Source organism: Hippopotamus amphibius, chromosome 2 (assembly GCF_030028045.1).
Source record: "Hippopotamus amphibius kiboko isolate mHipAmp2 chromosome 2, mHipAmp2.hap2, whole genome shotgun sequence".
NCBI classification, from domain to species: Eukaryota; Metazoa; Chordata; class Mammalia; order Artiodactyla; family Hippopotamidae; genus Hippopotamus; species Hippopotamus amphibius.
The window spans coordinates 42864775-42892665 of record NC_080187.1 but is presented as its reverse complement, the minus strand read 5'-3'; positions in this window follow the sequence as shown (position 1 = coordinate 42892665).

The following is a 27891-nucleotide window of genomic DNA, read 5'->3' as shown; positions in this document are numbered from 1 at the left end:
CAGTAAAATTATTCTTGAAAATAAAGAACTGACAATAAGATCACTGCTACAGACCTAATCCTGATCAAATTAGAGAAAAAGTTTGACAGTATAATTTATTAAGTTCCTGCCTGCTGTGTACCAGAAATTGTGTGTGATGGGCGTATTATCAACAAACAAACATGTTTCTAGGGACATAGGGGGTAGAGGACCTTAGATTTAGGAAAGGTGGATTTTAGAAATTAGAGATAAACCAAAAGCAAGATGAAGCTCTTAAAACTGGATTCTTATCATTGCATGAGGGAATTTCACAACACATAATGCATATTTTGATCATTTCAACTTTGCAAAAGAGGTAACATATTTTGATGTAAAGTATTTATTTCAGGTAAATGGATTCCCAAGATAACTTGGTGCTGACCAACACTGTGTGGCCATAAAAAGCCTAGCATTTGATTGACTTTATCTCCCGAAACAAGCAAAAGCAGAAACACCAGCCATTAGTGAGTTCATCTGAAAGGTAAATGGGCCAATAGAAGGCTCTCCTTCCACTTCTGATGCGACAGTCTTGGGGACAATTTTCTGGCAGGATCTGGCCCTGCTCGAATGCACAGGATCAGGGTGGGGAAAGGGAACACTGAAAGAAGCATGCAACCCAGCCATGAGCAGGACTGTATTCAGATTCTAGATTCATCATGTTTGAATAATGCATCGACATTTAAAGTGATTTCTCTCACTTGCTGCAGACTGGAACTAACAACTCTCTCGAGGGAGAAAATGCTCGTTCTATGAGCATTTCTTGATTTGGAACTAAAGGTGGAGACATAGGAGGGCAGGGATCAGTGCTACATCCTTCATTGCCCACTACATTAATAAATTTGCCCCTCCTCCTTTTTTATAAGAGCTCATTATTAAGTTGGCTCAAATTGGTTGATTCCTATTGGTTAAATGGACTGTTTAAAATTCTTCATAAACTATACATAAAGCTAAAAAAATTGTGATATGGAGGAAAATGGTGATGTAGGAGAAGGGAGGAAGGCCATCCAGCCAATGCTGGCTAAGAAGAATAGCAGGAATCTGCCAGAATAACTTCAAGAGAGAAAAGACTAGAGTTAGTTGAGACTGGCAGAGAAATAGGAAGGTCCATAACAAAGAGAATGTTGAAAAATGTATTTGATGCGTAGATGATTTCTGTAAAGATAAGATAAACTGGTTGTCTCTGCATCAGGAAGCTGAGGAATTGGAGGACAGTGGTGAGAGGGAGACTTACTTTCCACCGTAGATTGCTGTACTTTTTGGAATTTTTATCATATGCGCTTGCTAGCTTTTCAAATAATTAAACAGAATTTAAAAAGACATAGGCATGTGGTAAACACTGCTCATTATCTCTTGCTGTGCACTCTCCCCACTTCTTATCCAGGGATCAGGTCCTGCTAATGGTATGTGAAATGTTAATTAATGGTGAAAAAGTTTAAAATATCTAGATCTAGAATGATGGGGTGAATCTAACAAAACCAAACTTAATGGGCAAAATGTTAAGCTGTGAAGTTTGGGCCAGTACTTTAACTGCCCAAATATGAGCTATTTCAGGTGATTATAAACTTAATATAAATCTTAAGTCTCCTGGAAGTTTCGCTCCCAGTTTCCATTATGCAAGGGAGGGAGCCCTCCCCTCTACCTCTTCCCCTTCCTACTGGCTGCAACATGAGTTGCCTTGGACCATCTTGTATCAGTGCTTGAGGGATGGTGAAGCAATAAGACAGAAGGATCCTGGGCTGCTCTTGACTTTGTAGAGCAGCACTGTCATACAAGCTAGGACTTTTATGTAACAGCAATAATCACTGTCTTGTTTAATCTACTATTATATCATGTGACTGCCATGACTATCAAAGGTGTATTTTCATAAGATGACTGCTTTTGATTATTCACAGTAACCAAGATACAGAAACAACCTAAGTGTCCAACAATGGGTAAATGGATAAAGATGTGATATATACATATATTCAGTGGAATAGTATTCAATTCATGAGAAAGAAAGAAATCTTACCATTTGCAACAACATGGATGGTCCTTGAGGGCATATGGTAAGTGAAGTAAGCCAGACAAAGAAAGATAAATACTGCGTGGTATCATTTATATGTGGAATATATTTTTTTAAAAGTCAAACTCATAGAAATATAGAGTTTCCAGGGGGTGGGGGAAATAGGGAGATGTTGGTAAAAGGGTTTAAACATTCAGCTATAAGATGGATAAAGTCTGAGGTCTTATGTAAAACATGGTGAATACTGTTGATAACACTATATTGTATAATTGAAATCTGCTAAGACAGTTGAATTTAAATTTTCTCAGCAAAAAAAGGTGAACATGTGAGGTGATGGATATATTAATTAAACAGATGATGGTAATCCTTTCACAATGTATACATATATCGAATCACCATGACATACACTTGAAACATCTTACGATTTTGTCAGTTATACTTCAATAAAGCTGAAAAGAAATTGACTGCTTTTGATTTTTGTACCAAAAGCTAAGGCATTTTCCACTTCTAATTTTCATCTTGACATATAAGGAAGCAAGAAGAAATAGAAGATAAAAGGGAAAAAACAATGGCAAGGAATGGTTTCTTAGGGAACTCAGTGGTCAGTGACAGCCAAGCACAGTGGTATGTTGGTAGATGTTTATCATTGTAACCTCTACCAGTTTTCTTGGGGTAAATACTCCCAATGGAGCCATTTTCAAGCTACTGCTGGGATGTCAGAGTTGGGAAGAGATGTTAACTTGAATTTCCTAGAACTGGTACATGCCGAGTCTAGCACACCCCTTTGCACCAACTAGCAAAGTAAGAAGTCCGGTTGACATGGCCTTGCCCCAAGGGCTGGCAAGATGCTTTGGAAAGATAAAGGGCCTATACTCTTTGTTCTGGAGGAAAGAAGTTTTACTCAAATTGCAAAGGCATTTAAAAAAATGATGTAGTGAAAATTGTCAAAACCTGTGAGAACATTTAGCCCTCAGTGGTTGAATTTCTTTAAAACATCTTTAGTATTTTAGAGGATAAAATTAATTTTATAAATGTTAAAGATTCTTGAGCAGGTGATATTTATATTTTTGGTTAACAAAAGGTTATATTTTCATGGAAAAAATAAAGCACTAAGAAAATATCAAGTCTGCAGTAGAGTCACAGTTTGCAGTAGATATTGTTATGTTAATAAATGAAATAAAAAGGTTCACAGTGGCCCATTGCCAATTTTCTTTCCATTTTTATCAAATAGAATGAACTTTATACCTAAAGGAGCTAAACAAATGTTTGTGAGAGGGCACTGGTGTCTAAGTTAGGTACAGCCTGTCCTTTGTCCAAATATATATCAAGGCCAAGATAAATACAGGTATGTCAGTTATGTGGCTTTCACAGAATATTAATTAACAATGAAAGTTTAAAAATATCTAGATCTGAAATGATGGGATGAATTAACAAGACTAAACTTAACAGGCAAAAAAGTTAAGCTGTGAAGTTTGGGCCAGTACTTTGCCCAAATATGTGTGATTTCAGGTGATTATAAACTTAATATAAATCCTCAGTTTTCTGTATTATGTGGAAACGCCAAAGAAAATATAACCCAAGGGTGTATTAATTGGAATGCATTGTACTATCTAGAGGAAAGGAAATAATTATTCGTCTACTTTCATCCATCCATTTGTTTATCTTATTCATCACACTCACCTATTCATTCTCCTTCATTGACTCAATTAATACTGATTGATGATCTACAAAGTCAGATAAGTGATGGATACATAGACATAAGATAGGCACTGCACATACCCACGTGGAGCTTATATTCAGTTATTGTCATCATTCCCTATGACTTTAAGGGAATTAACAAGAAAATGAAATCTGCCCACAGACCCATAGTAAAATTGGTCTGGAGTAAACTCAGTCATGTAAGGTAGGGTTGAAATAATTGGAGGAGAGAAGAGTTTAAGAGCATGTCATAGCTTTCAGCTGATATCTAAGCAGTTGTGATAGAGCTCTTCTCACAGAGTATACATGTGAAGTGAAAAAGAAGCGAATACAGTAAGTCCCCTACAGTTCTGTTCTGAGAGCATGTTCATTAAGTCCAATTTGTAAGCCCAACAAATTTAGCCTAGGTACCCAAATAACACAATTGGCTATATAGTACTGTATTGTAATAGGTTTATAATACCTTTCACACAAATAATACATAAAAAACAAACACAAAAAATAAAACATTTTTAATCTTACAGTACAATACCTTGAAAAGTACAGTACTACAGTACAACAGCTGGCATACAGGGGCTGACATCGAGTGAACAGGTAGGAAGAGTTACTGACTGGAGGAGGGAGAGGAGGTGGGAGATGGGAGAGCTGAAGGATGGTCAGCAATGGGAGATGGAGGGCGAGCTGCAATTTCACTCACACCTGACATTGACGGCACAGGTTCTGGTTCCTTGCTGGATTCAGTTCTATCTACCCTCTTAAAAAAAGATCCAGTGATGTCTGGCTAGTGGCTCATTTTTTCTCATCAGAGATGACATGATAGCAATGGATTGCTTTCTCAATGGCTGCTGCAGCCTTTGTGTACCATTCTATGTTCGGGTCCTGTGCTTCAAAAAACTAACAGTGCCTCCTCAAATAAAGAAAACCCCCTTGCCATTTCCTGCTTCATGAATCTCTTCAGTTCTTCAGTTACTTCTTCTTCCTCTTGCCTCTCTTCATCCTTTCTGTGGGTCTCTGATTCCATCAGGTCTTCATTAGTAAGGTTCACGTTCACATCTTTGAAAGTTCGCAACTTGAAGATTCGTGTGCAGGGGACTTACTGTAGTCAAGTCTAATAGAGTTGAGAGAGAAGGAGAAATTTTAGGAAGGTTTAGCCAGGGATATGATTCTTAAGCTGAGTCTTAAAGGATAAATGGGAATTCATCAGGAAGAAAAGAAATAAAGGGCATTTCACGAAGTGGAGGGAACAGTGTGTACAAACACTTCTTAGAGCCACACAATGGAAGGGGCTTTGGTAACAGCATGCAGTTTTGAGTATTTGTAGTATGGAGAATAAGAGTCTGGAGGGAAGAGGTGAAGGGGAGTAGCTAAAGATGAATCTGGTGAAAAAGTCTGGGATCATATCATGGGAGTCTTTTATACCAGGGAGTTTAAATTCTATTTGGAGTGACTGAGGGAATGGGTGGGCATCAAAGTGTTTCAGGCCGGGGAGTAACTTGCTGAGATTTATGTTTCAGGAAGATCACACTCGTGGCAGTGTGGTGCAAGGATTTGAGGGAGGGCAAGATTCCTGACGGGGGGAAGGAGGAGTTTCTGACAGGCACTGACACTGGGACTGTATTTTTGAGGTTGAGTTTCTTTTAGAGAGTCTGAAATACAATAGATTGTTTATGTAACTGTGGTTCTTTTGCGCTGAGCTGGGTTGAGGGTCAATAAAAGGTAACTCTTCATTCAGGCTGCTTTTGTACTCAGGGTGCAGAGTATGTGATTTTCTCTTGGTGTGTCTGGTGCATCTTAGCATTCTCACGCATACGTTCATTCATTCTTCAAATATGTTTTAAATACCTGGTAGGTGACAGCCATGTTCTTGGTCATGGAAGTACAGCTGATACACAAATAAGTTCTCAAGGAGGGGAGGGGATGAATAGAGAGACAATAAACAAGAAAACACATAAAAGGTATTTTCATATACTTTTGAGTGCTGAGAAGTTACTAAAACAGAGTAACATGATCAGCAGTAACTCGGGTGAAGGTAGGTTTGTGTGGTGGTATGGTTGGAGAAGGCTCTGTGAGCAGTGGATATTTGAATTGAGACCTGAATGATGAGAAAGAGGAAGTCTTCTTGAGATCCAAGGCAGGATCTCCAAAGAAGAATGAACCACAGGCTCAAAGGACATCAGGAATTATTTTGTCATGTTCAAGGAACCTCTTATGTCAGTGTGGCATGAATACAATCAGTGAGGGGGAGGGTAGTGCTACACAAGTTCAGAAAGGGAGGAAACTGACAAGTGTAATACAGTCTTACAGGGCTTGGGATGAGGTTGGAGTTTCATCTCACTTGTATTGTAAAGAAATCACTGTGGTTGCTTCTAGTGGGAGGTGGATTGAAGTGAGACAAAAAAAGGAGCAGGGGGACCAAATGAAGGTTATTGCAGATGTCCAGGTGAAAACCAGTGTGACTGTTCCTGCTACTATGGTGGTGGCAATGGCACTGGAGAAAGGTTGGTGTATTCTGAGGTCAGCCCAAGAGAACTTGCTGATGGATTGGACATGGGGGTGAGGGGCAAGGGAAAAGAGAAACCGAGAATGAGGCCTGCCTTTTGGGCTTAGCCAGAGGTGCTGTTTTGGGGGATATGAAGGGCTGAGATCAGAAAATAATTGGATGGGAACATTAGAGTTGTGTTTTATCTACGTTAGCGTTGAGGTGTTTGTTAAGCTTTGAAGTGAAGATGTCAAGGACATGGTTTGGGTACGTGCATCTGGAGCTCAGTGGTGGGGTCAAAACTGGAGCTAAAAATTCACGCTGATGAGAGAAGCTGCTCACAAGATGTCTCCTTGGTCAAATGGTGATGGTCTCTACTAGTTCACTTTGCCAGCATGATGCCTGACATTTGGTAGAATCTCAATAACTGTTTGTTTATTGCCCTGAACTGTACTAGAATGCTCCAGAAGACTAAAGACAAGCATGTGAGTTCCAAGTGCTTTGGCTGCTTCCTACCGGTAAAGTATCTTTGTCTCTAGTGTAAAATTCTGGGAGGGCATGCAGATAAGAAATATGGAAGAATCTTCTCCCTTTTGTGTTTTCACGCCCTCTTGGACAACTGGAGAGAAGTTTAGAAGAGTGTCACCCCCACCTTCATCCCCACCCCTCCCCCCTGCTCTGTGTTTGAAACTCACTGGCTTCTAAAGAGAATTCAAACATTGAGTTTGTCATCCTACTGCATGATTTTAAAGGTATTTCACATTCTGAAATTTTAAGCCATGTAAAAGTTGCTCTTCTTTGTAACAAAATAGTCTCAGTATTCCTACCCAAATCTACATCATAATGGGAGATAGTATCATGGGATGGCAGTGAACTTGGGATTGTAACCGTCAGTGTTCTTTTCTATCTTGTCTTACAAATTTTGATTTTTGTCTTAATCAAGTAATATATATAGTTTAAAATATCAAAGTATTTGTTCAGAAATCTGAATTTTAGTTTGCAGTCTTGGGAATAAAATCACAAATAGTTTAAATAAGGCATGAGAAATTAATACTTTCCCTTTTTTTTTTTTAATACTGACTCAAGCCATCTATTAATTCCTAGATAGATTCTGGGAGCCAACTTTTACTCATTTTTCTTATTGTTGGCACACTCTAAAGACAGACTAATCATATGCTCCTTAATTCTCTTTCTCCTTTTATTTTTCAAATCTTTATTCCCTTGCATGAATGCTTTTGAAATCCAAGTAATTGAAGAGCTTCATGAGATTTAGAAGGGACAAGAGTCTGGTCATGACTATATGGCTGGTCCCAAGGGAAGGTGAAAACACTGTTCAGTTGCCTTAATTTTATTCCTATTACGGAATCTTTTCTCATGGCTCTGCAGACAAAATTCCAGCTGAATTTTGCACTCAAGGCAACATTATATAGACTCTTACTGACTGGGCTGAGAAACATTTTTTAAAAAATGCATTTTGTTCATTACCCTGGAAAGAAAATGAGGCATCTTCTCAAATTATCTAATTGTGAATGTTAGAATAAAAATTACTGATTCTGTGAAATTTTTTAATAACAATCTAGGCTCCATTTAAAATTAATGTCACATATACATTAGACAAAAATGTTTAGCTATTTGTTTATGTGTTAATTACATCACATCTATTTCACTATGTGTAATACATACCTTTTATATCATGTATAATGCATTTTAATTTATTCAGTGTGTTGCGATTGAGTTATCTCTGTGGATTTCATAATTTATGTTATAAAAAAGCCTTATAAGAAGATGAGTTCTTTGTTCCTACTCATCTTTGAAACTGATTTATGGCTTTCAAATAATAGTCTCGGAAATTAAAATTTCAATATCATTTTAATATATTCTCTAAACACTACTTCAACATTGAATCTTGCTTTTAACACTTGTAGTGTCCTATTTTCCATCATACTTTATTACTGTTTGGAAGTGGCCATCATGTGCATCCAATACCCCCTTATTCTCTTTTCTGATATTAAGGTTAAAAGTACTTTGAATTCATTTCATAAATGGAAAAGTTGAGGCTGAAGAGAGCTCCCATCTGTATCTGAATAGTTCTGTCACATGCTCTCATCCTTATAGACAGTGACATTTTCAACATCACCTGCCTCAGAAGTGACAGACAGAATTGAAACAGACTAGTTGAGTTTGCCAGCTTATGTATTCAACCCCAAATCCCCAGAAATGAGCATTCACCCAAAATGGACATCTGAAATGAGTAAGAAATTACTTAAAGGGACATGACCCCATGGAGGTAGAGCTGAGGATGTTTCCAACTGAATTTGAATTTAAGCTGTGATTGCTTTCATGAATACATTAGTCTTTTCTTGTGCCAACCAAGGTTTCTGTACATCTTCTGTTCTTTTCTGTTCGTTTCTTGTAGTGTGGCCTTCATAAAGAGGCCATGGCTAAAAATTTATTTAAATACAAAATATAGGGGAGACAATGGGCAGAAAAGTTGGTTTCAATAATATGACTCAGAGTATGATAGATTTTATGACTTCTAAGCATTGGGAAAAATTTTTTCTCATTGTTCTCAACCTTCACTACTCTCCTCAAATTAAGAAGCCAAGAGCAGATGCACAATGAACAGACTCAGAATAGTGAGAATGGGGTGCAGACATGCTCTCTCCTCCCCCTAGATCAGAAGAGGCATCTCCCTAGCAATGTGTAGCAAGTGTGCATATAAATTTGTAGCAGGTGCACAATGCGGGATCTTAGTTCCCCAACCAGGGGTTGAACCTGCGCCCCCGTAAGTCTTAACCATTGGACCGCCAGGGAAGTCTCAAGAAATGTAGTTATCTTTAAAGTCTTTGAGAAATTGCAGAATGCAAGATTGAGGTTTTTCGCCCCTGCTATTCATAGCCTTGATTTAGGAAAATGGCATTACAGCTCATATTGCTTAGAGGAGGACAGGTAGACAGGTGTATCTCACCTGCCAATTGTAGTTATGATTTTGATGCTTACAGGGAGCATATCTTGTAAATAACCCCTCATTATTATAAGGTCTTGCCAAGATGTGTTTCTTTCTGGTGGTGACATGTGTCACACTGGCTCTAGGAAAAAGTGTGAAGCAGATGATACTTGTTATTGAAGACCCAGCCATTTATTAAGAAGCCTCTTTTCCTTCTGCTTCAAGTTTGCTTTCCAAACCTGTTCTCAACAAAGGAATTGTACCCTCGTGGCAGCTTAAAGTGTAAAAATCTGACAACAGCTAAAATTCTTAGCTTCTTGGGATACTTGCATTTTATCAGAAATTGAAATCTTGAACCAAGGGAATGAAATGCCAGAGATGCAGTTTTTTGAGCAATTAATAAGCTAATGAGAGATTATTTTTGAGGAGAAAGGACTTTCTTCTTCCCTTGAAATCATGTCACATTAAAAAATAAAACAAAAACCAGATAAATAAAACAATTCAAGTGCATTTTATTTATGTAAATTTTATATTTATTTTTATTTGTTTCAAACATTTCAACATTAGTTCCACTTCTAGAAATGATATCTATGTGAGCCTCAAAAGTTTAAAGATAGAGTTTGTGTGTTATAACTTTGTGTTTTTTTTTCAGTTTACTTGAAATCTGTTATGTTTATATTTCCTTTAAATCCTGATCCTGGAAGTGAATGCAATTTTGCCTTTACATGTTATATTATTTGAACTATCTTTGTAATTCTAGTCTCAGGACTAGGAGATCATTGGGTAACCTTAAACCAAGGTCTGATACTATCACTGATTCAATGTTTTTGTTTTTAGAAATTCTTAACCTTGTTGTGCCTCAGTTTCATCCTTTACAAAATAGTTTATTTTGTGAGGATATCACAAATAGGAGATATCCATGAGGGAACCATGAGGGGGAAGAAGCAGACTGTGTTTACAAGGGTTCATCTGTGAGCTAGGGCCAAGTAGAGGCAAAGCCTTGGTGGCTGTGAGCGGTGGTAAAGCAGAGAGAGAATTTGGACTGTGATTGGCATAAGTTTAAAGTATGGTTCTCCCACTTATTAGCTGTGAGAATTTGGACAAGATGTTTATCCTCTCTGAAGAGTAGTATTTTTGGCATATCATGACTCCCAATTTATACATTATGTAATTTTACCTATTTATATAATATGTATGCCAATCAGAGTCCAAAGTCTCTCTTTTTTACCATTGCTTAAGTAAGCAAAACATCAAGTTCAGTATCTAAGATGATACAGAAATGAAATAGGAAGGAGAGGTGGAACTTGAGAGTTCAGATTGTCAGCCTTGAATTAAGGATAATTTTTTGTTACTTTAGAACTGTGACTATAGGGTTTATTCTTTGAATTGAAACCCAAATATACTATGAGTAAAGCAGCAATGATAATACCTACCATATACAACTGCAAAAAGCACTTAACATGGTGGCTAATTTCAGACATACCTTATGGGCCTCCCTCAATTCCCTAGATGCTGTTATTGCTCAGATCTTCAGTACCATGGCCAGGGACACTGCTTGGGTCTACTCTGTTCAGCTGACAGGGGCTAAGTTCACTGAGCAGCCAGATGGAACAGCCACATGCTCTGTGTTTCTGACTTCTTTTGTCACTTCTGGACTTAGATGATACCACACAACAGAGGGCATGGGAAGTGGGCTGATACCATCCAGAAGTATGGGGCAGTCTACTCCTATAGCACATACTTTAACCATTGGTCATCAGGAGATGGGGGAGAGTGTGGAAAATAAATTTTCCTCCAGCCCTCTCTGTCCTATAGACTGCTCCTTGTCTGAGCGTCCCCATATATCCTAACTGAAGAAGTCCCATAGGGTCGACCTGAACCCACCGGCAGAGCAGGCTGTGTTGTTCATGGCTTATTACGTTACCATGACCAGCATGGTAACGCATCACCTTGCCTGCCTCCCTCCCTCCCTCCATCTCTTCCTTCTTCCCTCATTGCTGTCTGAGGGCTTTCTCTAGTTGTGGAGAGCAGGGGCTACTCTTCATTGCGGTGTACAGGTGTCTCATTGTGGTGGCTTCTCTTGTTGCAGAGCACAGGCTCTAGGCACATGGGCTTCAGTCGTTGCAGCACTCGGGCTCAGCAGTTGTGGCTCATGCGCTTAGTTGCTCCACACTTTGCCTCTCTTTCTATTCTCTTTTTAAACTTCCCCTCATTTTCTGTACCCTAGAGTTGCACCTCTCAAAAGCATCAATGCTCAATTCTTGTTTCAGATTCTTTTGCCTAGGGAACCCAGGCTAAGATAATGCAACATAGAAGCTGCTCATTAAATACCAATTATTATTTTTTTCCTTCTCTGTTAATATTTTTATTTGACCTTACCCAGTTCCAGGATAAACTTGAACTTTGGTGTCTTAGTTACCTCCATCCCTTCCTGAGATACTCTATCTCAGTACTGATTTCTCATGTTTCTCATTTGATCCTGAAAAACAATCAGTCCCTTTGTCTGATGATTGGAGAACTTGATTTGGTCTAAATCCAGTCTCTGATAGAATGCTCCTGTGAAGGCTCTTAACTCAAAACTCTCCATGCACAAGAAGTTTATGGTTCATTTTTACTTGTATGTGATTTTCTGTCTTCTGGGCATTTCTAGAATAGCCACCTGGGTTTGAGAACAGCATATAAATAAGTATGCAAACTTTAGTGAAACTTCTTACGGTTTGTCAATGATGTATTCATTGTTCTAGAAAATAGGAGAATTTGAAGTCATGCAAACGCTAGGTTATTTTTGTGGAAGAAAGTGTCAATATGAGGAATGAGAGGGTTTCTGAAGACTAGAATTCCATTTCCTATGGTCAGAGATTTATAGCAACCTCGTTTAGTAGATCCTATGTCTCATTCTTAGTAGAAAAATGTAGGTTTTGGGTTTCCAACCTCAGGCTTCATCTTGAAAGTCTTAGTTACTTCCAATTTCAGACCTGGCAGGTGACTAAAGTTGTTTTTCCATTCTGTTATATCTGTGAAGATGGGGTACTTTGCACAGTCTTCATGGAGAAGTTGCAGCTTGAATTTCACTATAAATATTAGTAGATTTTATATAAATCCATGTTTCTGGGTTTTCTCACAACATACACATTTTTGTTCCCTCATCTCAACTAATCAAATTTCTAATGGTTCATTTGTGGTGACATTTCCAATGTCACCTTCTCCATGAAACTTTTCCTCATCATCTTGGCTAGAAGTGGTCTCAACCTCATTTGATTTTTCACATGCTTTTTCTGTGTCTCTTTAGGTATGGCTTTGTGTTGTTGGCAAGCTTATTTTTGTGCTTGAACAACTGTGAGCATTTTGAGAGCAGGGGTGAAAGCTCATGTATCTTTGTATCACTCCTTAGCACAGTACTTAACATATGAGGTGCTGAAAAATGTTTGTCATATTGAAGTTTTTCTGTCCTTCACCTTATATATCTTGAATATTTACTGTGTGCCAAGAACTATGCTAAGCATTATGTAATTCAAATCAATTCTCCCTCTTTGGGACCAGCAAAGATCAATAAAAGAAAAATTTCTAAGTTATAGTGCTTAGAAAAGAGCAATATTCACAACTTGGAATTTCACAAAGAATGCTTCAATTATAGATCAATGATTGGTTTGAAGAATTTATGTGGTTCTTTTAACCTCTGTGCCAGAAACACTTCTGCCCCAAGTCAGTTTTCTTCACTTCTCACCTTTGAGCCTTTCTTTGCTGCTGTCCTTGGAGGTTTCTCTGATTTCAGATCTTCCCAACTTTCTTCAGTTTTCCAAGCTACTGAGAGTTTATCTCCTTAAGTGATGTGATTTGTGTGAATTTCGGATGAATATGGGTATCAGCTCTATTTTCAATTTTGTTTTTTGTGGAGGGAAAATTTGTTGTGAGAATGAGTGTATGTTTTACAACAATTATTAGTTGAGAAGTAAAAAGCTGCATTTCAAATTCAACCCAAAATGTCACCTATTATTTAGAGCAGTGTGACCAGAAATAATTTCTGCAGTGGTGAAGATGCTTTATATCTGCATTATTCAGTATAGGTGCCACTAGCCACTTGTGAGTAACTGAGCACTTGCATTATGGCTTGTGTGACTGACAAACTGATTTAAATTTTATTTAATTTTAATTAATTCAAATTTAAATAGCTATATGTGATTAATGGCTGGTGTACTGGACAGTGCAGATACAGGCCATTTGTGGATATTATCTCACATATTTCTATAAATAAATAAAGTGCCCTTGGATAAATTCTTTTGGGAACTACTACCTGTATTATGTTATCCCCCTTTTGGAGATTCACAGTGCACACAAACATGGTAAAGGCCCTAAGAAGTCTCAGTGAAAAAACAAAACAATATGTTTATATTGCTTTAACCCAGAATTTTCTGATTTCATTTGGCCATGGAATTTGCACTCCGCTCCCCCAACTCAGTCTGCAGAACCCTCTTGGAAAAAGTCTTCAGACCATCTTTCCCATCCAAAGCCTATACTGCACTTTTAGCTGGATGTATTTCCTCCTCTATTTTAGTAGAAGCATAAGGATGATTTAACTAGGGATAAAGGGGAGGCTTCTTTTAAGCTTATAAAATCTGGTCCCGGGAGAGGGGGCGTGATGTTTGCCCCAGAGTCATGAAGCTGTTGAGACTCTGAAATGACCTTTTGTGGGGGTGCTGGTATGTTTTCTAGTTATAGCTGTGGTTGAGCCTGGATCAGATTTGGTCTGTGGAACCATGACATGTCCCCAGTTTGACCTAAGCCACAGGTAGGTCTCCCTTTTCAGGGCTGATTAGAAACAATCCCTCATCCCCCACTGGAGTTGCTGTTGTCATGCGTCTACCCCCTAACAATAATACGGGAAGGAATATGATAATGTTTGGTTGTCTTTTCCCCCTTCCTCTTAATAGATCAGCTAGTGATGCTTCAGATGAAATTGGTCTGAAAGCTGAGAGCAGATCCATTATTGGCAGCATTTGCTTTAAATTATGAAATTCGGGAAGGCTTGTGGCAGAGAGGCGGCCAGTTCTGCCGCAAAAGGCGCTTGCTTGTCTGTTTCTTGCATTCTGTTAAATATTTCTTATTTCCTCAGAATACACCACAAGGACCATTTGACTGTCCCCTCTGGCTTCTGCATCTTGCTTCCAGCATGAACAGACAGGTAATAACCGTTCAGCAGGGCCATTACCTCTTCTAAAGACTATTATCAAAATGGTCATTATACATAATGGAGATTATTACAGGCAGCCTGAGAGATTTTTTAGATACATCTCTCCAGTAATAGGTGGCCTTTTTTAGCCTTATATATCTGTGGGGATAATACCAGGGCACAGAACATATGACAAATGGTGATTTTTAGCAAAAAATCTGTCAGCTTTTAATGCATTAATTGGATTGCGGATTTAAATTGTGTTTATGCAGAAACTCTTACATTTTAACTCTTGACAAATACACAGCATGGCAGGAACATTCTAAGAACAGGAGTTAAAATTTATAGAACGCATTGTTCATGTTTATACTATGCAATCACTTATGCAAGGATACCAGAATTAATGAATTCTTTGAGGACAAACTCTTTTATAATGAACTAACTGGTCTGTAGTGAGCCAATCAATAAGTATTTATAGAACTTGGGCTGCATGCCAGATGCTGAAAATATGGCACTTAGAAAACACAGAGGGAAGCTTAGCAGCGTAGAGTCTAGTGGCCGGTATACAAGAAAAGTGAAATGTTAATATTTTCTACCTTCAAGACAATAAAACCTCCTTGTATAGTTTCCACTTTCCCCCAATTATTTGAAGGTAAATAGACGTTGTCCTAGGTAAAAATGTGAATTTTGCGATGAGATACACAGTTGGTTGCATACCAGACAGCTTTTCTCTTTTAAAGCCATAACTCCACTATTGTTTGGTTGGTAAGATGTCATTCCCAGGGGAATAAATCATTACTGAGCTAAGCCAGTCAAGCGTAATAGGACGTTTATATGGGATTCTTGGCATCTCAGTACTGACTAAAGACCGGGAAGAACAAAAGTAATAGATGGCCAATAATCTATCACCCCCAGGGGGTGGGGGGGCATTTACTGCTAAGTCACTAAAGCTCAATATGCAAAGGAGGTATCAAAAAATTTAGTTTTATAAACTCTCACCCAACATTCCTTTTTGAGTGAAAAAGGGTTGAGATTAAAGTGAAAAGAAAGAGTATTTTCTGGAAAAGCTTTTGGAGGATCTGTTGCATTTTATTTACTCATGGTAGGGGGAACTTGCCCTTCACTTTATACCAAGGGAGAGGGTTTTGAAAGGAGCATGGTTATCTTGTTGTTGGAATCCTTGAGGTTGAAAGAGCGGAAGGAACTGGGACTTGATCCTTATCTGAGAAACTGAAAGGCCAAGGACTTTGCCTAGCAAGCTACTCTGACAGCCAAGCAAGGAAAGATGGTATGGTACCTATGTGTGGCACTAACGGATTTTCTGGTGCCAGTGATGCGTGGGTGTTTTGCCTGAGCTAGATAGAGTCATTCAGGAGAAGGAGCTGAATTGCTCTGATATGAACATATAGGGGCTTTGCCCAAGAGGGCCACCTGGAAAGGCAGTGGAGCCCTATGACCAGATGGAGGAGACATTGAATTTGTGGGTGTCTGAGATGTCAGCATTAGGAATTTCCTTTCCACACATTTTATTCAGCTCTTTTTTGTCTTATAGTTGAAAGCTTCCTTTTTGATATATTTGCTAAAATAATTTCCTGCTGTCAGTCTTCTCTCTCTGGGCCTTCCTTATTTGAGGTTAATGCCTACTTGGATGTCATGTACTGTCAAGTCTCTGCACTCCTCAAACCCCATTAAAGAGGGAAGAATCTGCAACTGGTCATTATTTTGCCCATATGTCTCCCCCCCACCCCAATCTTTCTAGTGATAATAAACAGATTTACTGTATTTTCCTTCTGTTAACCTGTGAATAACCACCCTTAATCACTTTCAGTCAATGGAGTTGACCGCACCCATGATTGTAAGGGTAGGCACATGTCTCAAAACTTGCCCCTTGGCGTATTCAACATTTTAATACAAGGATTAGTTCAGAAGTGTGATATGAGTTAGCCTGAGGGATTTTGCAGGGATTATTTGGAAGAGGCACCTTCTTTTTTGCCAAGATTGCTAAACAGGTAGGATGTAAATGAGAAGTCACTAGTGGTTTCCATGTTCCTTGTAAGCTTACCTCAGCAGAAACAGAGCCAAGAGATGAGCCAGAAAGATTTGTGGTGATACCATTTGTGCATCTGTATCCAAACATGTCTGAAATTATATTTATTCTACTTATGAGAATGAATGACTGCCTGCCCTACCCCAAACCATTTTGTATTGTGTTTTGCCATTTGTGTCAAATACCTAACTGATAGATATTTATACTATGGTTAAGTTCCTCTAACAGGAGCTAAAAAATTATTTCCCACCCTACTTTTTAACTAGGGAAAGTTTCAAGCGTACAGAAAAGGGGAAGAATAGCAAAATGGATTTCAATATATTCTCCACCTAGATTTCAACAATTATTTCTGTCTTTCCTGAATCACTGGAAAGTATATATTAGATATTGTGACACATTATCCTGAATATTTCAACATATATATCCTAAAAATAAAGAATTCTGCTACATAAACACAGTGACATCATCACACATAAGAAAATTACAAATAATTCAACAATCCTAATATTCAGTCCATATTTAAAATTCTTCAGTTTTCCAAAGTATGCCTTTTATAGATTTTTTTTTTAAATGGGGTTCCAATCAAGTTTCACACATTAACTTTGATTACTAAATCTCTTTAGTCTATAACCATTTCCCATTAAAAAAAAATGACATGGACTTTTGAAGAATCCAGGCCAATAGTAGTTAGGTTAATTTGAATTTGTCTGATTTTTTTTTTTCATGTGATCTCATTTACCTTGTTCCTCTAACTTGTGAAATTCTAGTACTTTGGAAGTTATGTCTAGAGGCTTGATTTTATTCAGGTTAGTATTTTTTTTTTTTTCAAGGATACTTCATAGGGATGTGGTATTATATGTGATACTGCAGTACATTGAGAGGCACATATGGTCAGGTTGCTTAACATTAGTGATGCTAAGCTTGAGATGGTGATTGCCAGGTCTCTTATTATATAGGTACCATTTTCCCTTTATCCTTAGTAAGTAGTCTGTGTGGTAGTGAGGTGATACTTTAGCACCTTGAAAATTCTGAAGGACTTCCACATTTGTTGGCCTTCTTCTGTAGAGTTTTCTTTTCTCTCTCCTTCCCTTTCTTTTCCCTCTCCTTCCCTTTCTTTTCCCTTTCACCAATTTTAGAGCAGATATGATGTTAACAAATCCACTTAGTTTTTTTTTCTTTTAAAGAATGTCTTTATTTTTAACCTCACTTTTGAAGGATATTTTCAATGTGTTTTAATTTTGCGGTTGGCAATTCTTTCAGAACTTCAATGATGCCACCATTCCATTATCTTCTGGTTTGTATTATTTCTGTTGAGAAGTCAGCTGTCAATCTTATTGTTGCTTCTTTGAAGGTAAAGCATCTTTTATCTTTGCTTTTAAGATCCTTTTTTTAAATTTTTTGGTTGTTCGTTATTTTTAAATTGTTTTACTATGATATTCATAGATCTAGTTTTTCTTGTATTATAAGGCATGGCAAGAATTGTGGATGTCTCAACCTGGAATTGTTGAAATCTCACTGTGTCACTCTTTCTTTTGACTCACCTTGCTACTAATTTCTTTATTCTTGGCATTCTCTAACTGAAAATAACAAAAGCCCATCAAATATCTTAAATAAAAGGTGGAAACTATTTTAAAGGTCATCTTGTAATACAGGTTGCAGCTGGTCCTCAGGAACAAACTGAAATCAGAAATATGAATGCTAGATAAGACTTTGTCTTATCTTTCTTTCCACACATCTACTACTTTTCCTTCTTATTTTCAAATTTTCTCTTTTTTCTTTTACTGAAAACTTGCCACCACCCCGTATATATAGCAAAAAAAAAAAATTTCTTATGGCTCCTAACTTTATATCCTGTTTATTTAAGAAACCAGCCATATCATGTTTGTTATATTGTATGCTTAATTGCAGTTTCCCTAGGAAGAAACTCATTGTCCTAGTGGGTTAAAGGACCAACTCAGGTACAACTGAACTGTCTCAACCCAGGCCAGCCAGGCAATATTACACTTTAAGGGCATGCCTTCTGAGGGGCCAATGCTCTAAGCATGTATAATGAGGGGGAGAATTTGAATAGAAAAGTCAGTAAGTGTTGGCTACATCTTTCCATTCTCTATGGAGGGTAGTCCCTATATTGCTTTACTTTTAGAAGATGAGCTTTCCAGAATATAAAAATCTCCTGTATGTAGGCTAGCTAGAAGTTGTCTTAAATACTACCAAATTGTAGAACTTCAGATACTTTTTTTAAAATCATACTGTAGAATCCTAGAATCTAGAGAAATATTCTTTTGGAAAGCCAACCATAATCTGCATTTCCACATAGCTAAGCATTTGCCCTAGACTACATGTTTCTTTTTCAGAATTTTGGTTTTTTAAATTATGCCACACTGTTGCCTAGCCTCAAGGTCCCTGAGTATATGTTTGTTGAGTACTGTCACATTTGGTATAAAATGGTTTAAATAATCCCTTTATACCATTTTCCTGTTATCTGATATTGCAGAAGGCAACCCTCTGGTTCTTTTGTTGTTTTGCTTTTGGTTAGCAGAGTTACTGACAAAAAAAGCATATCAAGAAATGAATCCTATTCATTAACAATGGAATGATTCTGCATAGATTTGATATCTTAGAGCAATTTATTTGATATCTTAGAGCAATTTATTTGGCAGCATTTATGTAAAAACAGTATATGCTTAAAATACAACAATTTCTTAGATGTTCTTAAAGCTCAAAGTTGTTTTGACTTTTTAAAAAAATTATTTTATTCAGGTATAGTTGATTTACAGTGTTGTATTAATTTCTGCGGTACAGCAAAGTGATTCAGTTATATATATATTCCGTTTTATATATATATATAATATATATATTCAGTTATATATATATATAATATATATATTCAGTTATATATATATATTCTTTTCATATTCTTTTCCATTATGGTTTATCACAGGATATTGACTGTAGTTCCCTGTGCTAGACAGGACCTTGTTGTTTATCCATTCTATGGATCATAGTTTCCATCTACTAATCCTAAACTCCCATTCCATCGCTAATTCCACATGTAAGTGATATCATGTGGTATTTGTCTTTGTCTTTCTGAGTTACTTTACTTAGTATGATAATGTCTAGGTCCATCCATGTTGCTGCAAATGGCATTACTTCATTCTTTTTATGGCTGTGTAATATTCCATTGTATATATGTACCACATCTTCTTTATCCATGCGTCTGTTGATGGACATTTAAGTTGTTTCCATGTCTTGGCTATTGTAAATAGTGCTGCTATGAACATGGGGGTGCATGTATCTTTTCGAATGGTAGTTTTGTCTGGATATATGCCCAGGAGTGGGATTGCTGGATCATATGGCAATTCTATTTTTAGTTTTTTGAGGAACCTCCATACTGTTTTCCATAGTGGCTGCACCAATTTGTATTCCCACCAATAGTGTAGGAGGGTCCCCCTTTCTCCACATCTTCTCCAGAATTTATTTGTAGACTTTAATGATGACCATTCTGACCTGCGTGAGGTGGTACCTCATTGTAGTTTTGATTTGCATTTCTCTAAAAATTGAAGGTGAAAGTTTTAATTTACTTCAGGATATAGAAATACCAAAATAAACCTGATTTTAAAAATGTATTTCACCTTTATTTTTTTGTTGACCTTTTTTTCCTGTATACCCTTAAATCCTCACAGATATGAAAGTCTAACATGTAAAGAAATTCCCCTTCCCTCAAATCCAAGGGAATATGCAGTTTTGTTCCCAGGTAATTTAAGAAGCCAACAATAGCAATAAACCGCATCAAATAATTACTTTAAAGAATTTTGTATTCCTTATTTCTAACACTGGGAAATTCCTTAGAGAGTTACAGTTAGTTTTTTAATTTTTTAATTTTTTTATTTTGCTACAGTTAGTTTTTGATAAGAGAAATGCTTCCGTTTTTGAGACTAGGCTTTTGACAAACTTGTGAATTCATCACATTTCAAGAAAAATTGCATACAAAGATGTGATTGTTATAATTGGAAAAGAGGGTCATCATAGTTCAGCTTTGTCCAAGGATAGTGATATAGTTAACAACATCTGTGAGAAGCTATGTTACTGAACAGCCTGGTGATAATAACCTATTCCCTAAAGAGTCTTTTCTGGCTTATGATTTCAGTTATAATAATGTGTGCTGGCATGTCCAAATGAACTTGGTGAGGCATGTTCAGATGGCCTAATCTTGTTGGTTTCCCAGCAGCTGCTCAAAGTTGCTGAGGGGCTGGCCTGGTTTTCTTTTCCAGGCTCCCTGAATACCACTCATCAAGGCCACATTCACCAAGCATTATGAATGGTGCATTGCTCATCTGATATGGTTAGAAAACAAGGTGGCTGGACCCAGTTCCCCCTCTATGTGCTGCTGTGCTGATAGGCTTCAAGCCCACTGCAGCATAGGGCATCTGTGGTGGGCGTGGCTGCATTTCAAATAAGAGCTGCTGATGTTGTTGTGATATTCTCCAGTCTGCATGGATTCTGTTTCAATATAACCCTTTATAAAGATTAGTTTTTTGCTATTTGTTTAGCACTTTGTAACAGCATTCAGAGATCAAAAGGCATGCAATTGGTGTATTAGTTTCCTAGGGCTGCCATAACAAATTACCACTAACTTGGTGGCTTAAAACAAAAGACATGTATTCTTTCACAGTTATGGAGATTAGAAGTCCAAAATCAAGGTACTGGCAATGTTCATTCCTCCTGGAGGCTTTGAGAGAGAATCTGTTCCATGTCTTTTTCCTAGCTTCTTGTAGTTGCTGGCAATCCTTTGGCTTGTAGCTGCATCACTCCAGTCTCTTCCTCCATCATCCCATGACCTTCTCTGTTTGTCTCTGTTCCTCTGTGTGTCTGTCCTAATCCAGTATAACTTCATCTTAATGTCGTAATTATATCTGCAAAAACCCTATTTCAAATAAGGTCACATTCTCATGTGCTGGGGGTTCGGATTTGAACATATCTTTTTTTTTTGGAGGGGGAGTACGATTTAACCCATTACGGTTGGCTTCTGCTCTCCAGCCCTGTTTAACTCATGTGACTTCTTTCTTCCCCGATTTCTTCACTAAAATCCAAATTCTGCTTTCCCAAGAGATTTCTTCAGTAGAATTGATTGTTGAACTTTAAAAGATGTTATCACCAATCAACAAGAACTATCTTGGTTAATAAAAACCAATGATATCAATTTGTTACAACACTTGCACAAGATAGCTAGATTAAGATGTTGGAAAAAAATCATCTAAGAATTTTGACTGGGTAACTTTTGCTATTTTCATTGGACAATGTTCTCAGTTATTTGATATATTGACATTTGATTCAAGAAACAGGTCTTTGATCCCTACTAAAAGCTAAGATCTGGGGGTGATTAAACAGGTAAGTTGTACATCTTGATTTCAACCTATTGGTGGTATGGAACCATAGGTAACTCTTTGAATTATTTTAAAAATGATTTATAGGATCATGACCCAGATTAATCATACTATTTTCCAAGCCAGTCCCGCTAAGGGAAAATTAGCTTAGTCTCTGTTCATACAGTTAAGCCTCTGAGACATCTCTGTTCTAACCTTAGTTTGTAAACATCCAGTGTGGATCAGATTTTTCACTACCCGTCCTCCCTTTTGCAGCCTGCTTGATCTTTCTTTCATCTTTCAGCATGATCTTCCCTTAGTTAGTTTCATAATTCTTTTATTTTTATTTGGGGCACCAGATTCTCAGTCTTGTAAGTCTTACTTTCCCATAGAAAAATGTCAGTCCAATAAAAAAGATTCCTTCTGTACCCTTACATGTGTACTTGACTTTTAGCTCCTTTGCTGACACATTTATGTATTCTTTTTACTAGCAATATGGCTAGTGTCCTTAAACCTGACCAACCTGGAACTGTTACTATGGAAGGAAAGTGTGTGTGTGAAGAATTGAACCTCCTTACTTTCAAATCCACATTAAAACAAAACAAAACAAAAATAAGACAAAATGGAAACAGATTATAGATAGAGAACAAAATGGGCGGTTGCTAGAGGGGAGGTAGGTGGAGGGCGCAGAATAGATGAAGGAAATTGAGAGATACAAACCTCTAGTTATACAATAAAATAAGCCATGGCGGGTTGTAATATACAGTATAAGGAGTATGGTCCATAATATTGTAATAACTTTGTATGGGGACAGATGTCTACTAGACTTATTGTGATCATTTCATAATATGTGCAAATGTCAAATCAATATGTACTATACCTGAAACAAACATAATATTGTACATCAACTATACTTTAAAAAAATTCACGATTGACCACATAGCATTTCACTCATGAATATGCCATGGTTTAAAGGAATAATGATCATTTTCACTATTACTGAAATGGGCCCATATACTGTTAATAGTTTTTCACCTTTGAGTTCTTCTTTTTACTCTCACACATTGTGTCAGTACGGATTCTTGGTTGCAAACAAACAGAAAACCATCTTAGATAATTTAAGAAAAGTTACTGGATGTGTGGCAGATTGAAGAAAAGTTACTGGATGTGTGGCAGATGGAAGTATTGACCCCAATGCTTTATGACCTTGGAGTAGTTAAGTGTGTCCATAACTTTGCCATTGCCGATGGTAGACAGAGTGTACACTCCTACCCCCTGACTTTGGGGTGGCCACATGACTTGTTTCCTCCAGTGGAATGTCAGCAGACATGATCTTAGTAGAAGCTTGAAATGTGCTTGTGTGTCTGGACTTAGTCTCTCAGTTTCGTTCTTAGAATATACCCAAGTTAGATGCTGTATCTTTAACCTATATCCTTGAACAAGATGTGAAGTAGACTACTTACTCCAGGGAGCCACTGAATCATTTATTATCACACAGATTCTGTGGGTCAGGAATCTGGACATCATTCAGTGGGATTCTCTGGCTCAAGAGCTCTTACAAGGTTGTATTCAAGGTGTTGGCCAGGCTGCAGCTATCTCAAGGCTCAAGTGGGGGAAAATCCACTTCTAAGCTCAGTTTCATGCTTGTTAGCAAGATTCAGTTCCTTAGGGACTGTTAGATCGAGGGCCTCAGTTCCTCAGCTGGCTGGTGGCTGGTGGCCTCCCTCCGTTCCCTGCTACGTGGGCCTCTCTGTTGGGCAGGTTACAAGATGGCAGCTTGCATCATGAGAGTGAGGAAGTGCGAAGATGCAGAAAGAGAGTGTGGGAGAAAGATGGAAGTCATGATCTTACATAACATAATCTAGAAAGTGATACCCATTGCTTTTGCCATTTCTACTAATTAGAAGCAAGTCCCTTGGATTGGTCCATATGTGAGGGGAAGGAATTATACAGGGGCATTAATATGGGAAGGCAGAGGTCACTGGGAGCCATTTTAGTAGCTTCCTACCATGTACGGTTTACAGACTTGATTAGAAGGCTGGAAACCAATTTGGAAATTGACTGGAACCACAGGAGTCAGGAGGAAGGATATTCAGATGCTACCAGTGACGACTAGGCATATTTTTACCAGAATTCCAACCACTGCCAGCCATCTAGTTCCTATTTCTAAGAGATATTGGATGAATGGGTTGTTCCACCTAAGATTCAGGCAGTACAGATTTATGAGTAATTTCACCGGCTTGTTTTCTGAATTGGGTAATGCTTATTGTTTGCCTTCGACTTCATCAGGGTAATTATTGTACATAACAGTTAAAATATGTTTTCAGTAGTGTACTAAAGTTCTTTTGATTACTTAATGGTTTTTTTTTAAGTAACTCCCAAATATTCTACTTAATGAATCATTGGAGAAATTAGTCAAAGGGGTTATTTGATAATGGATAGACTTACCACATGATTATCTTTCCAAATTTTGAACATTATATTGCAGACTTTTTTTTAATATGTGTGAACCTAACCGTTCACCTTGGTGGGTGAGAATCCATACTGCTGAGCCCTTTTATAACCTCCAGTACTGCTGCCATGGCCACCTTGCTCATGAGCGCATTGGGAGTGACAGGAGTAGCTAGTGAGAGAAGCCGATGGTAATTAACTGAACAGGTCATTCTATCAACCTGATTATTAAAATCCTTTTCTGCTAGGGTCACCCTTTGGTGAGCATTAATATGGGACACAAATATCTTCTTACTTTGTGTCTATTTGAAGAGATGTATCCATATACCTTGTGTGTTTTGTTCCACAGTAACTGTAACAAATTACCACGAACTTAATGGCTTAAATGATACAAATTTATTATCTTACAGTTTTGGAGGTCAAAAGTCTGAAATGGGTCTCAGTGGGAGTGTCGGCAGAGCTGAGTTCCTGTCTGGGGGCGCTAGAGAAGAACCCATTTCCTTGCCTTTTCCAGCTTCTAAGGCTGCTTATATACTTTGTACCTTTAACCCCATCTTGGTTTCTGCTTTTCAGAGTTCCTGGAGTCACATAGCTTATCTTCCTTACTTTCTGGCAAAATGTCCAATCCTACATGGTCTTATCTGACAAACTTCACTACTGTAGCCCCCTTTCCTGGTTATTCATTAGCAATTCACTTAAAAAAAATTTCCTTTATAGCAATGATCACAATGCTAACTTACTTGTTTATTCAGTTAATTATTTATTACCTGTTTCCTCTCCTGGAATGCACTCCTCGTTTGGGCCAGGACATGATCAGCCCCAGCACTTATCTGCACGCGTGGGACATCATATGTGCTTAACAGACACTGGTCAATGAATCAGTGGATTCTGATTTTCTAACATGGGGCTAGGAGGTGTGGAGGAGGGCAAGGCTAAACTAGATATCACTGGGCCGTTGAAGGCAGTATATGAATCCCAGGGATAACCATGGAAAAGAGATTACATCCCTAATTGTTCACAGTATGTCTCTAGTTCACTGGAACAGCTCCATGTCTGTCAACTAAGTGCAATCACACTTTTCAACACATTTGTTCTGAAAAATGATGGCCAAAGTGACACTCAAGGGGTCTCAGAGATAAAGATAAATATTGTATGATCTCTCTTATATGTGGAATCTAAAAATAAATAAATTTAAAAAATCAAGCTCATATACAGAGAACAGATAGGTGGTTGCCAGAGTCAAGGGGTAGGGGATGAGAGAAATGGGTGAACTGTTTGTTTTAATTTCTTAATGTAAATAAATCGAAGTAAAAATTATATAGACCAGTAATTATTAAGATGAAAAGTATTCCCCAGTGAATTATTAAGAGAAATATGATGAAAGTATTTTTCATAGTATAATTATTTTTAAAAGACTATACAACTTCCAAAACTATGTTGAATAATAATGGTGAGAGTGGACACCCTTGTCTTGGAAGTTTTAGCCACAGCAATCAGAGAAGAAAAAGAAATAAAAGAAACCCAAATTGGAAAAGAAGAAGTAAAATTGTCACTCTTTGCAGATGACATGATGTTACACATAGAAAATCCTGAAGACTCTACCAGAAAACTGTTAGTACCCTGAAGACTCTACCAGAAAACTGTTAGCACTAATTGATGAGTTTAGTAAAGTAGCAGGATACAAAATAAATGCACAGAAATCTCTTGCATTCCTATACACTAACAACAGAAGAGCAGAAAGAGGAATTAAGGAAACTCTCCCATTCACCATTGCAACAAAAAGAATAAAATACTTAGGAATAAACCTGCCTAAGGAGGCCAAAGATCTGTATGCAGAAAACTTTAAGACATTGATGAAAGAAATCAAAGACGACACAAACAGATGGAGGGACATACCATGTTCCTGGATCGGAAGAATCAACATCGTGAAAATGTCTGTACTACCCAAAGCAATTTACAGATTCAATGCAATCCCAATCAAATTACCAATGGCATTTTTCACAGAACTAGAGCAAGAAATCTTGCGATTTGTATGGAAACACAAAAGACCCTGAAGAGCCAAAGCAATCTTGAGAAGGAGAAATGGAGTTGGTGGAATCAGGCTTCCTGACTTCAAACTATACTACAAGGCCGTAGTGATCAAGACAGTATGGTACTTGCACAAAAACAGAAAGGAAGATCAATGGAATAGAATAGAAAATTCAGAGGTAAGCCCAAACACATATGGGCACCTTATCTTTGACAAAGGAGGCACGAATATACAATGGAGAAAAGGCAGCCTCTTCAATAAGTGGTGCTGGGAAAATTGGACAGCTACATGTAAAAGAATGAAATGAGAACACTTCCTAACACCATACACAAAAATAAACTCCAAATGGATTAAAGACCTACATGTAAGGCCAGACACTATCAAACTCCTCGAGGAAAACATAGGCAGAACACTCTATGACATCCATTAAAGCAAGATGCTTTTGGACCCACCTCCTAGAATCATGGAAATAAGATCAAGAATAAACAAATGGGACCTCATGAAACTTAAAAGCTTTTGCACAGCGAAAGAAACCATAAACAAGACTAAAAGGCAACCCTCAGAATGGGAAAAGATAGTTGCCAACGAAACAATGGACAAAGGATTAACCTCCAAAATATACAAGCAGCTCATGCAGCTTAATACCAAAAAAGCAAATAACCTAATCCACAAATGCACGGAAGACCTCAATAGACATTTCTCCAAAGAAGACATACAGATGGCCAACAAACACATGAAAAGATGTTCAACATCACTAATCATCAGAGAAATGCAAGTCAAAGCCAGAATGAGGTATCACCTCACACCGATCAGAATGGCCATCATCACAAAATCTGGAAACCACAAATGTTGGAGAGGGTGTGGAGAAAAGGGAATTCTCCTGCACTGTTGGTGGGACTGTAAGTTGGTACAGCCACTATGGAAAACAGTTTGGAGGTTCCTTAAAAAACTACAGATAGAACTACCATATGATCCTGTCATCCCACTCCTGGGCATAAAGCCAGAGAAAACCATAATCCCAAAAGAAACATGTACCATAATGTTTATTGCAGCACTGTTTACAATAGCCAGGACATGGAAGCAACCGAAATGCCCACCAACAAATGAATGGATAAAGAAGATGTGGCATATATATACAATGGAATATTACTCAGCTATAAAAAGGGATGAGATGGAGCTATATGTAATGAGGTGGATAGACCTAGAGTCTGTCATACAGAGAGAAGTAAGCCAGAAAGAGAAAGACAAATATTGTATGCTAACTCATATATATGGAATCTAAAAATGGTACTGATGAACTCAGTGACAAGACAAGAATAAGGACGCAGATGCAGAGAATGGACTGGAGAACTTGAGGTTTGGGGGGGTGGGGGGTGAAGGGGAAGCTGAGATGCTATGAGACAGTAGCATAGACATATATATATACTACCAACTGTAAAATAGATAACCAGTGGGAAGTTGCTGTATAACAAAGGGAGTTCAACTCGATGATGGACGATGCCTTAGAGGACTGGGATGGGGGGGGGGGGCGGGGAGTCGAGGGAGGGAGGGAATACGGGGATATGTGTGTAAATACAGATGATTGAACTTGGTGTACCTCAAAAAAAATAAATAAAATGAGAAAATAATATGAAAAACAAAAACAAAAAACAAACAAAAAAAGACTATATATATATACACACACATATAT